This window comes from Gordionus sp. m RMFG-2023, chromosome 2 (assembly GCF_954871325.1).
Source record: "Gordionus sp. m RMFG-2023 chromosome 2, tfGorSpeb1-WG-v2, whole genome shotgun sequence".
Lineage (NCBI taxonomy): Eukaryota > Metazoa > Nematomorpha > Gordioida > Chordodea > Parachordodidae > Gordionus > Gordionus sp. m RMFG-2023.
Genome location: NC_088776.1, coordinates 21108177 through 21118935, shown reverse-complemented (window position 1 = coordinate 21118935; position 10759 = coordinate 21108177).

The following is a 10759-nucleotide window of genomic DNA, read 5'->3' as shown; positions in this document are numbered from 1 at the left end:
AATTGTTCTCAAAATGTTTCGTAAAATAAATTGTTCATGAGAATTTGAAAAAATAATGTTATAAATATTTACCTTTTTAAAGATAATATTACTCACCAACCCTCTAATATTTTAAGTGTTTGGAGAAAAATTTTATCCAACTCTCAGGAAAATTTCAACCTTATTTTGTCAAATAATCATTCGATATTTTTATTATAAATTATAACTAATTTAATTTTAATATCTGAAATGAAAGTGTGAAAATTGGAATCTTTTTATATGAATTTCAATTTAACAAATTTTTTTAAAAATTTATAATAATGAAACAAATTTGCATAATATATTTGGTCAATTATATTCATTGAATTTCTACACATTATTATTGAAATATAAAACTTTTATGGGCACTCTTAATTGACTCTGTATTCTAATGTTGTTCGTGATTTGTAAGGTAAACGAATTTAAAACGGCGGTATCCTATATACACTAGTAGTTGACATTTAAATTATGTTAATATGTATTTTAATAATCGATGTTGTGCACATGTGACCCACCGGGGATAAGGATATTATAAATTTTCTTATATCCTTGCGCCACCAATCCTGGGTGTTGCCCAATCAATACGAGTGATGGACCTGCTAGAACATGATGCTGTACCAAACGATATATTTCGCATCTCGCCATCTAAGGCATAGGAATTATATGCGCATATATTTGATCTGCAGAGTTGTTAAACGCTACTTTTAAAAGTAGCGCGCTATCGCTATATGTTAAAAAAATTAGCGCGCTACCGCTATCGCTATTTGTCAAAAAAAGTAGCTCGCTATTAGCTACTATTTTTTTAAAGTAGCTTTAGCTACTTTTTAAGCTACCTTTTATAAAAAAAATTTACAAACAAATTTTTTATTTTTTGCTTATAATGTTATTGTATAGTAAATATATAAAAATCAACATTTATAAATATTAAAATATAGTTAGTTTTGATTATAAAAAAATTTATGTCATAAAAATAAATATTTATGGCAATTTGTTGCATTTTAATAATAAAATCATTTCAATATTATCATCCCCAAATCTAGAGCGACGATCAGAAAGTATAAGTTTTGCCTTATTAAATAATCTCTCGACACTAGCACTTGAGGGCAAGGGCGTATTTAATCTTATATACATATTTTTAATATAAGATAGATTATCAATAATTTTATTTGCAAGTATATCGTATGTCTGGCATCCTATTATCATTTTTAAGTCTAATGCTACAGATCTTCTTTTTAAAGTTCTAGGGTCTAGCCAATCGCCTGTGATTCCCAAATAAGCTCAAAAATATTTAATCAGATCAATTTATAAATATAAATAAGTTTTTAACTTCTGTTATGTGTTCAACTATCTCCCGTGGTACATATATATGATATCTCTGATAACTCTACTATTAAAGCATCTTTCATCATTTTAAAGTTATCTGCTATTTTATTCATTAGTGTCTGGCGGCATAAAATTGTTGTACCAGGGGATAGAGTTTTAATCATCATGGTAAATGATGGATTATCAACTAAGGGCATTGGCTGAACTGTATAAATTATAAAATCAACAATAACTTTATCAGCCAATTTCTGAGAAATATTGTCATTTGCATTATTAACTAATTTGGTTTGAATTGAATTAGTCTTTTTGGATGTAGAGTCGCCTATACCAAAATTATTTAGACGTTTCTCCATTTTCTTAAAACTCATGAACAGTCTTATAAAATAAATATTATTAGAATGTAAAAATGACAATTTACCATTAGGTGTTTCTTGAGGTTATAGCTACTGGATTGATTTGAGAAAATATTTTTTTTTACATTTTAAACAAATAAATTTGAAACCAGTTTTGGTTATATATTTATTTAAAAAAAATTCCAAATCTAGGAAATGGGAAATTTGTATTATAGCTATTAAGAACATTTTCTTCCCTGGTATCTTCCATTTCATTAATATCATTGTCTGAATCACTTTCAACGATTTGGATAACCATAGGCGATGACATTTTAAATTATTAACACGTAATTTAGGTTTATAATACAAATGAAAATATGAATTACAAATTGGAATTATATTTTAATTTCAAAATTAAATAATAAATCATAAAAATTTTAATTAATTATATTATATTTAAATTTTCATGTTTACACTTACCTTCATTATATTTTTTAAAAGTAGCGAAGTAGCTTAGCTACTTTCAAAAAAAGTAGCGCGCTAAAAAATTAAATATGTACAAAAAAAGTAGCCGCTATTGCTACCAAAAAAGTTAGCGCGCTACTTTAACAACTCTGTTGATCTGCTAAATATTAATTTAAATTTTTTTATGTATATTGATTGAGAAATTTATATAAAAATATTAACCTATAACATCTTAAATTTTACCATAAGACCAGAATATACGGATCAAAGCATTACTAAATGACAGTTCTGGTAAATAGAGGAACAATCTGGGCAGGAGGGTTCCAATTGAAATATTTGTATTCAGATTTGCATTGGTTGTATTAGTTTTTACAGTATATACGAATAACAATATAAATAACGGGATAATAATTATATTATAAGGCATAATTTATTTTAAAAAAGCAAATTGTTTGACACCTTTAAAATTGTACTCGAATTTTAACTTTAAAAAAAATATAATTATGCTAAATTTTCACATAATTAAACCATAAAGTAATTTTTATAAATCGAAATAATTTTATGACTTAAAATATATAGTTCATTTTTTGGAGGGAAGGGGTAAAAAAAACCTGTCTTCCAACTTCATAACCGATTAAAAAGTCAAGTAACTCGTTGCTAGCTTACATCACTATGTTCAGTAGTTATACAATGCTCCACCCCAAAATAGGAGTTGGTTAAAAAAACACACCTCTGCTCCTTCCTTTTCTTCATCTAATTGAAAAAAACGACATGCCCATCAGGGTTCTGTCTCTGAGGCCTAATAGCAGTTCTAACTTGCATTTAATATTTGGGTCAGGTCAAATGTAAAATTTTAATAACTGACAGATGGTAGCCTACTTTGAGTCAAACTACATCGCTTCATTTCTTAATTCCTAGAAAGACTTATAAACGAACTTTATCTCCATTACATTCTTAATATCTGAAGTGGTCATACTCTTTTTTTGAAGGCTTGGTTCGATTTGCTTTGGGCTTGCTAAGGTTTGAATGAACGATTTTTTAAATAACCGATTGGCTTCATTTGTCTGGAAAAAGGGGGTGGGGCTTTGTTCGGCTCGATCCAACTTTGTTCAGCCTCGGGTCTGTTTTTTATATAGATTTTTTTCTGTTCGGCTCGCGGTTCTTATTTTGTCTACTTCGTTTTGTTTGACCTAGCATACCTTAAGGATTTGTTAAACTTGGCTTAATTAGGTTTGGCTTTGTCAAGCTTAGCTTTGTCCGGATACTCTGACTGACTTGGCTTTGTAGAGATTTTCTTTGTCACGATTGGCTTTGACAAACTTGGTTTTGTTAGTCTTAGCTTTTTTAGGATTGGCTTTGTCACTGGTTTTATCAGGCTTGGCTTTGTTACGATTGGTTTTGTCAGGTTTAACTGTGTCGTAGTTCTCTTTGTCGTTGGCTATTTCCTGATTGGCTTTGTCAGGTTTGATTTTGTCATACTTGGCTTTTTCAAAATTGGCTTTGTCAGGCAGTGGCGTCAATAGGGGGGGGGGCGCGCAGGGGCTCAAACCCCCTGAAAAATTTGAAGAACACCCTGAAGCAAAAAAAAAATTTTTTTTAATGGTTCCTTAATATCCCCTTAAACTAAAAAGAACTTTTTTTGATTGTCCCCTGTTTATTATAATTCTATTAAGTAATATATAGATTTAATTTTAGTATTTAAAAATCAATAAGACTATCTAAATTTTATTAGATTAGATTAATACATATAAATTATATTTTCACTATGTCAGCTTCATCAAATTCTATGTTAAAAATAAAATATCAATACCATGCATAATGTTTAAATATCAATTTAGCATTAACAGTTGAAGTTTAATTGATTTTTATTAATTAAATTATTATATAACCCTAATTAAATAAATATAAAGATAATTGAAAATTAACAAATTTAATATTGTAAGCCGAGTTTAAAATCACTATTTAAATAAAATGACTTTGCGATTTAAAAATTTAAGCATTAAAGACTTTATGAAAAAAACTAAAGATAAAATTAGCAATAATCTTGAGGACCAAACAAGAGGATTCAATAATAAAGCTGGTGATGAACAAAGTATATTTTATACAGTTTTTAAAATTCAAACTTTGATTTAGTTGAAAGACGATTAATTGTAGTTTTAAAAGATATAAATATTGAAAACAAAAATGTTAAAAGAAAGAAAATAGGTAAATAAATTTATATATAAGTCTGTGTCCAAAATGTTTTGAAAAAATCCTTAAAATTTTCACAAATTAATAACAAAACACTTTGGACATTTAAGTTTTAAAAAATAAAAATTTATTAGTTAATTATCTATTTTAATGGAAGGTTTCTTTTTCACTTGATCATAATTGAAGTTATATGTTTTTCCTATTTCCTCCCAAATTTGCCTAATTTCTATAGAATTTCTATTTAAGTCATTTTTCACCAGAGTATTAAACAATATTGATTTCTTTAGTTTTCAAGTTAAGCAAAAATTGCTTTACAATATATTTTCACCTTTCAGGAGCAGGACACTAGAAATGGAAAAATTTTTAAAAATTTTTCTATTATAATCACATAAGGTGATGTCAAAATATTAGCTAAATAAAACATAGTAAATATTTTCTATATAAATAGTCAATATCTTAAAAAATCATACACTATTATTCTTTTTACATTAATAAAGATAATATTGGCTAAATTGTTTACTCAATCATTCTTTCATAATTTGATAATTATATATTTGTTTATCCCAACTTAATAATAAACTATATTTTAATAAAAATGCTAAATAAATTTAGAAAAGTTTGCTTATTTATATATATTTTTGAAAAATAGACACTATAATATGGAATATTACTTTTTATATATTATATTTACAAAAATAAATATACTGAAAAGAAATACATTTTAAAATTAATCTTATTTAGATTCATTGAATAATGAAGAAAGTATTGTGAATGACATGATTGTAAATAATGTAAGTACAGAAGGAAAGAAAATAGGTAAAAAATTAATTTATACACAATAATTTTCTCGATTACTTATCTAGCTTTCATCATATCATGTCATCTAAGAGGAAGCTCTAACCACCATATAGTTTTATGATTTGGATTGGTCGTTTATATTTTCTTCAAGAATTGTTGATTTGGTTAGGCCTATAAATTTTTCCTTATTAATCCATTCTATAAAACTTTGTCTAAAATGGTAAGAGAGAGTTATATTAGTTTTATGACCTTTTGTTAATGTTAGTTGCTTAGAATTATATTGCCTTATGGGGTTTTTAAAAATATTAACAATTGAGGCATATATATGAATTAATTAATCGGTTTTATCACTTGTAATTCTTTAGACGCGAAATTTTTTATATCAGCAATTTAAAATACTTTATACTGTAGTAAATCGATTTTGTATTGAAAAATTTGTAGAAGTGTATTGTTTTAATTATTTAAATTCTAGTTTTTATTTATATTCTAGTTTTAATTATTTATATTCTAGTCTTAATGATATTTATATTCTAGTCTTAATGATCAATATTCTAGTCTTAATTATTTATATTCTAGTTTATTTTGTACGTATAATATAATAAAAAACAAAATATGAAAATAAGAATAATCCTTCAAGAGTTTAGTAATTTTTAAAAATAGGGGGGCTTCGCCCCCCTTAAATTTTTTTTAGTTGAGCCTACTGAGATTGTAAAGGGTAGCGACGCCCCTGTTATCAGGCATGGCTTTGCCAGACTTTGTTTTATCATGATTGGCTTTGTCAGGCTCTGATTTGTTAAGCCTGGCTTTGTCAAGAGGCTTACAAAAACGAAACAAAACAAATCGAAACAAAACGCTACGAAACAAATGCGAGACAAGGCGAAGCATAACAGAACGAAATGAAACAAATCACTGTGAAACAAAACCAAGCGTAACATAATAAAGCGAAACAAAACGTTGCCAAACATTGCGAAGCGAAACAAAACGACCCGAAACAAGAAGAAGCCACACGTAACGCTGCAAAACAAAACGAAGCGAAACAAAACGAAGCGAAACAAAACGTTACGAAACAAAACAAGCGATAATCTAAGCGAAACAAAACGTTGCAAAGCAAAACTAAGCGTAACAGAAGTAAGTAACAAAAACACTGAGAAACAAAATAAATCTAAACAAAACGAAGCCAAACAAAACGAAGCCAAACAAAACGAAGCCAAACAAAACGAAGCCAAACAAAACGAAGCCAAACAAAACGAAGCCAAACAAAACAAGCCAAACAAAACATTGTGAAGCAAAACAAAGCAAAAATAAAAGCTACGAGACAAAACAATCTTAATAAATTTAAACAAATGCTCTAACTATAAATCTATAAATGAAAATCTTCAAAAATTGTAATGTAGCAATAAAAAATATTTAAATAAAATATATTTTAAATATTGCTACCTTAATAAAGTAAAGTAAATAATTTACTTTTCCGTTACATCAATTCTCTCAACCCAGAGTCTGGGACTTTCACATTCCCAATATCCGCCTAGACCTAAAAATTTATATGGTTCCCAAAATTCTTTTCAATTCTTTATAAGAAGTAGATTATGTAAACCAATTCATGTTTAAAATATTTAACAATCAATTGACATAACTTTTAGAATATAACTAATTAGTTTTGGTAATAAACTGTCCTGATAATTAATTGTTGTAATAATTTGGTATATTTTTCAACATCACCTCTAGACAGTGTGATTTGCAAAAGCAATGTTGATCGGAATAAGATACAATAAAATCTCTTTACACCTAATCTTTGAGAGTTTCGAGCATTTAAAAATTTAATTTTAAATCCTGAAGTCTCCTAGATTTAAGGTGGTAAAACGAGTTTGTTGATTTAGAAATTTTAATTATATCATTATATGTTAAAAAATCATTTACCATTTTAATTTTTTTTAAAAATAGTCATTATATTTCTTAGAAGAAAGTCAGGCGAATAAAAAATTCTTCAAAACAGGAATTCATACTTTAAAAATCCGATATAGTAAAATGGACACAATTTCTTACAATTTTATTAATAAAGATTACAATCTTGTAGGGGTCAAGTTATCGTTAGTAACATAAGTGTACTAAGCTTATTAATAACACTACGTGTAATAACAATTTTCAAATATAAGCTTTTGATTTTTGATTTTTAGCCTGTAGAGTTGGTTTGCATTTTACCTTCTAGCTTTGTTGACAAAATTTATCACGGATAACTCGATGAGAGCATTCATTATAACCACTGAAACCTAAAATCATTTATAGAATCAATTCGATATTATATCGAGATATATCTGAAATTAAATTAGCTGAATGTAGTAAATAATAATTTATATCATCATCCTTCACATCATTGTCATCATCATTTTTCTCCATATTACGTTTTAAACAGGGGATCTAAAAATTAAATGTGATTATGAATATATATTTATTTTCAAAAATAATTACAATTACCTTGAGAACGCGCTTTTTAAATTTTGTGATTTCCATAATATAGCATAAAAGGGTTCTAGTCAATAGAATTATTTAAAATATATCTCATGAATATCGAGTTCAGAGCTCTTTCCATTCCTCTTTAATAGGGAAATGACTTATTTTGAATAAGTTTATGGGAGACTGGAATTTTAAGGTAGGTAGATCTGCGATAAAATGTTTTTTGGAGAATTAAAGTTGTATATTAGAAAACCTTCATCATTAAGGCTACAAAAAACCAAACAAGCCTTCCTTCAATACTCTGGGCGTTATATAGGATTTAGAAAAATAAACTACAAACACAAATATTTTCTTTTAAAGAAATCGATCAAAATGATAAACTGTATTATTTTTCATAAATTTCACCCCTCAATGAGGACATAGTAAAATGAGTAATTTCTGGTGCAACTAGAATGTACCAGGACGAGTTTTAAACAATATTCATTTTTCGCTTATATTTTACTACTTTTATAACATTAAAGGCAAGCAACAAACATAGTGTCAAACCTTTTTTATTCTAGAGTTTTACATATTAATAGGTTATTTTTATAAGACGATTCTGTTATAAATTTGGTTATTATATTTTTTTTAACGGATTAAAGTAGGGGTATTAAGTATAGCGAGAGGAATATTAAATTCTAATTTAAATCCTAGGGAAAGGATAGATTATTATATCTACAAATTATCGAAATTGGATAGTGATTAATCAATTATACAAGCATTGTAGATGTGATTATGCTATTCTGGCCAGCTTTTTTCTGTATTTATACTTGGATTATTGTCATCCATAATCCCTGGATTTTTGCAATTTAATTCTCTTAGGGTTAGTAAGCTAAGATAAATTACTCCAGAGATGCATTTAGAGTGCTAAAACTCCAAACTAAATTTAATCGGAAGGGAATATATCACGTAATTTTAATAAATTTTGAGAGAATAATTTTGCCTCAAATCAAAAAATATCCAAAAATGTCTTTTGTGATAAAGGGACCAAAAATTGTTTTCAACATTCTTTGAACATGGACCCTCACTTTTAAATAAACATATGGTAAATAGTATGTATTTGTCCTTTTGCTGTAAAGAACATAAAGTGATTGTTGTAAAACTTTTTACCTCAATTGCAAAGTAGCTCTGACCAGGCGCGTACACAGGAATTTGGCCCGGGGGGGGGATAATAAATTTTTTTAAGAAATAATATTGTTAATTAAAAATACTATGCATAAATTTATTAGGATTAATAACTTTTCTAATATACAATTTTAAACTAATGTGAATTAAAAAAATTATATATATAAACCGGCATTTAAAAACTATAAAATAAATGTGAATTATAAAATATAAAATGAATATAACCCACGATATGAATCACTTAATGACCCAAAATTGAAATTTGAATTTTTTGAGCTTTTAAAATATATAAGGTATAAAAAATTTAAATGTTGGAAATATAAATTAATACACAAAAAGTTTCTTAGGAATAATTGTATTTTGTATGTTTTGAGCTAATTTTTCAATTATCAATCCTTGCTTGGCGTTAAATGCCTATAAATATTCAAAAGATCCAAATCATTCAATCTACTTTCAGATGTTGTATTTCATAGGCATGTTTTTCACAGACTTGCAGGCCCGGCCCCTGAGCCAGACCGTATTTTAATTTTTTTACTGAAAATTTTTTTAGAAAAAATATCCGGGCCGAGCTGTATATTTAAAACCAAATATTTGAAATTGGCATTATTAGCTATAAAAATCAAAAATAAATATAATTTATTTTAAAAAAATTCGGGCCGGAAAAAATTTTAAAAAAAAATTTGGGCCGTGTCCTGCAAATGGTACCTCTGCAAGACTCTGTTATTCTTCTTAAAAAAGTTAATGTTCTCTCATTAGTTTACTAAAGAGCTGCTAATATATATATAACCATTTTAATACATTGGGAGTATAATCTAAAATGTGTTTGAAATAAAAAGCATCCATAGCATTTTTTGGGACTGTATCAACCATAGTTAATCTTTTAATCATAGTTATTCAGCTAATAAGGCATCATAAGATATTTTAACATCTTCATGATAAAAATCTAACAAATATTTATATTATTTTTCTATCACCATATGAAAAAGGTTGGGAGAGGGGACATTTGTTTCATAATACTCTTCTACTGATCCTATATTAATGTTTTGACGATGAGCTTGCTTGCTGCAAGTCGAGGGGGACAAATACTAAACACGTATAGCTCTGCTTTTGACTCAACAATAACATATAAAATATGAAATTCTTCAACAACATTAGCTCTAATTTCCTTGAGTTCTAATAAAATGCTCTCCGCTATTCTCATCTTCTTAATAAGTCAATGTTATGTTTTTGAAAAGTATTACATAAAATAGTTGTATAATTAAATAATACATTCTAATGAGAAAAAAAATTTGGAATAAGTATTGAATCTAATCATTTTCTTGCTTCTGAGGAAATATTTCTTTCAAGCCATTGTGATATTTCAGTAATAGCATTAATAATCGGCTCTTCTAACTCCATAATAGCTGTTACTGTGGCGGAGACTCGATCTCGTTGGACAAGCTTGCAATTTCTTTCTCCCTGTTGGACGAGGAGTTTCAGAGATAATTATTATTTGACTAGAAATTTAGATAAATATTACGCCACTAAAATTTGAAAATAATAGGCAAATTACGCCAAGGAAAACTTGAAATCGAAATTGTGATAAATAAATGTAATTAAATATATATATATATAAGATAGGAATAAATATTAACAAATATAAAATAATATTAACAATAATATTTTAAAAAAATATAATCCGGCATCTGCATTTTTTGGCTTTGGGGAGGGGGGGATTTGCCCCCCCCCCCGCTGCGTACGCCAGTGGCCCTGACCCTTCAGAAATATATGATTGTTTTAGTTTTATATATATTGTTTTGAGTTTGTAACGCCCATTGAATTTATATTCAACTATGAATATAGTGCGCACAAATTGAGCATTTGCGTTTGCAGTACGTTTTTTAACGTAATGCATCTGTGTTTAAATTGAAAGCAGTACGTTTTTTCTTTGTTTAAAATTGAATCGTGATTTTATTTTTATTAAAATATGGACATATTAAGTTTACAAGATAAGCAAATTATTGCTTTATATTTAATTA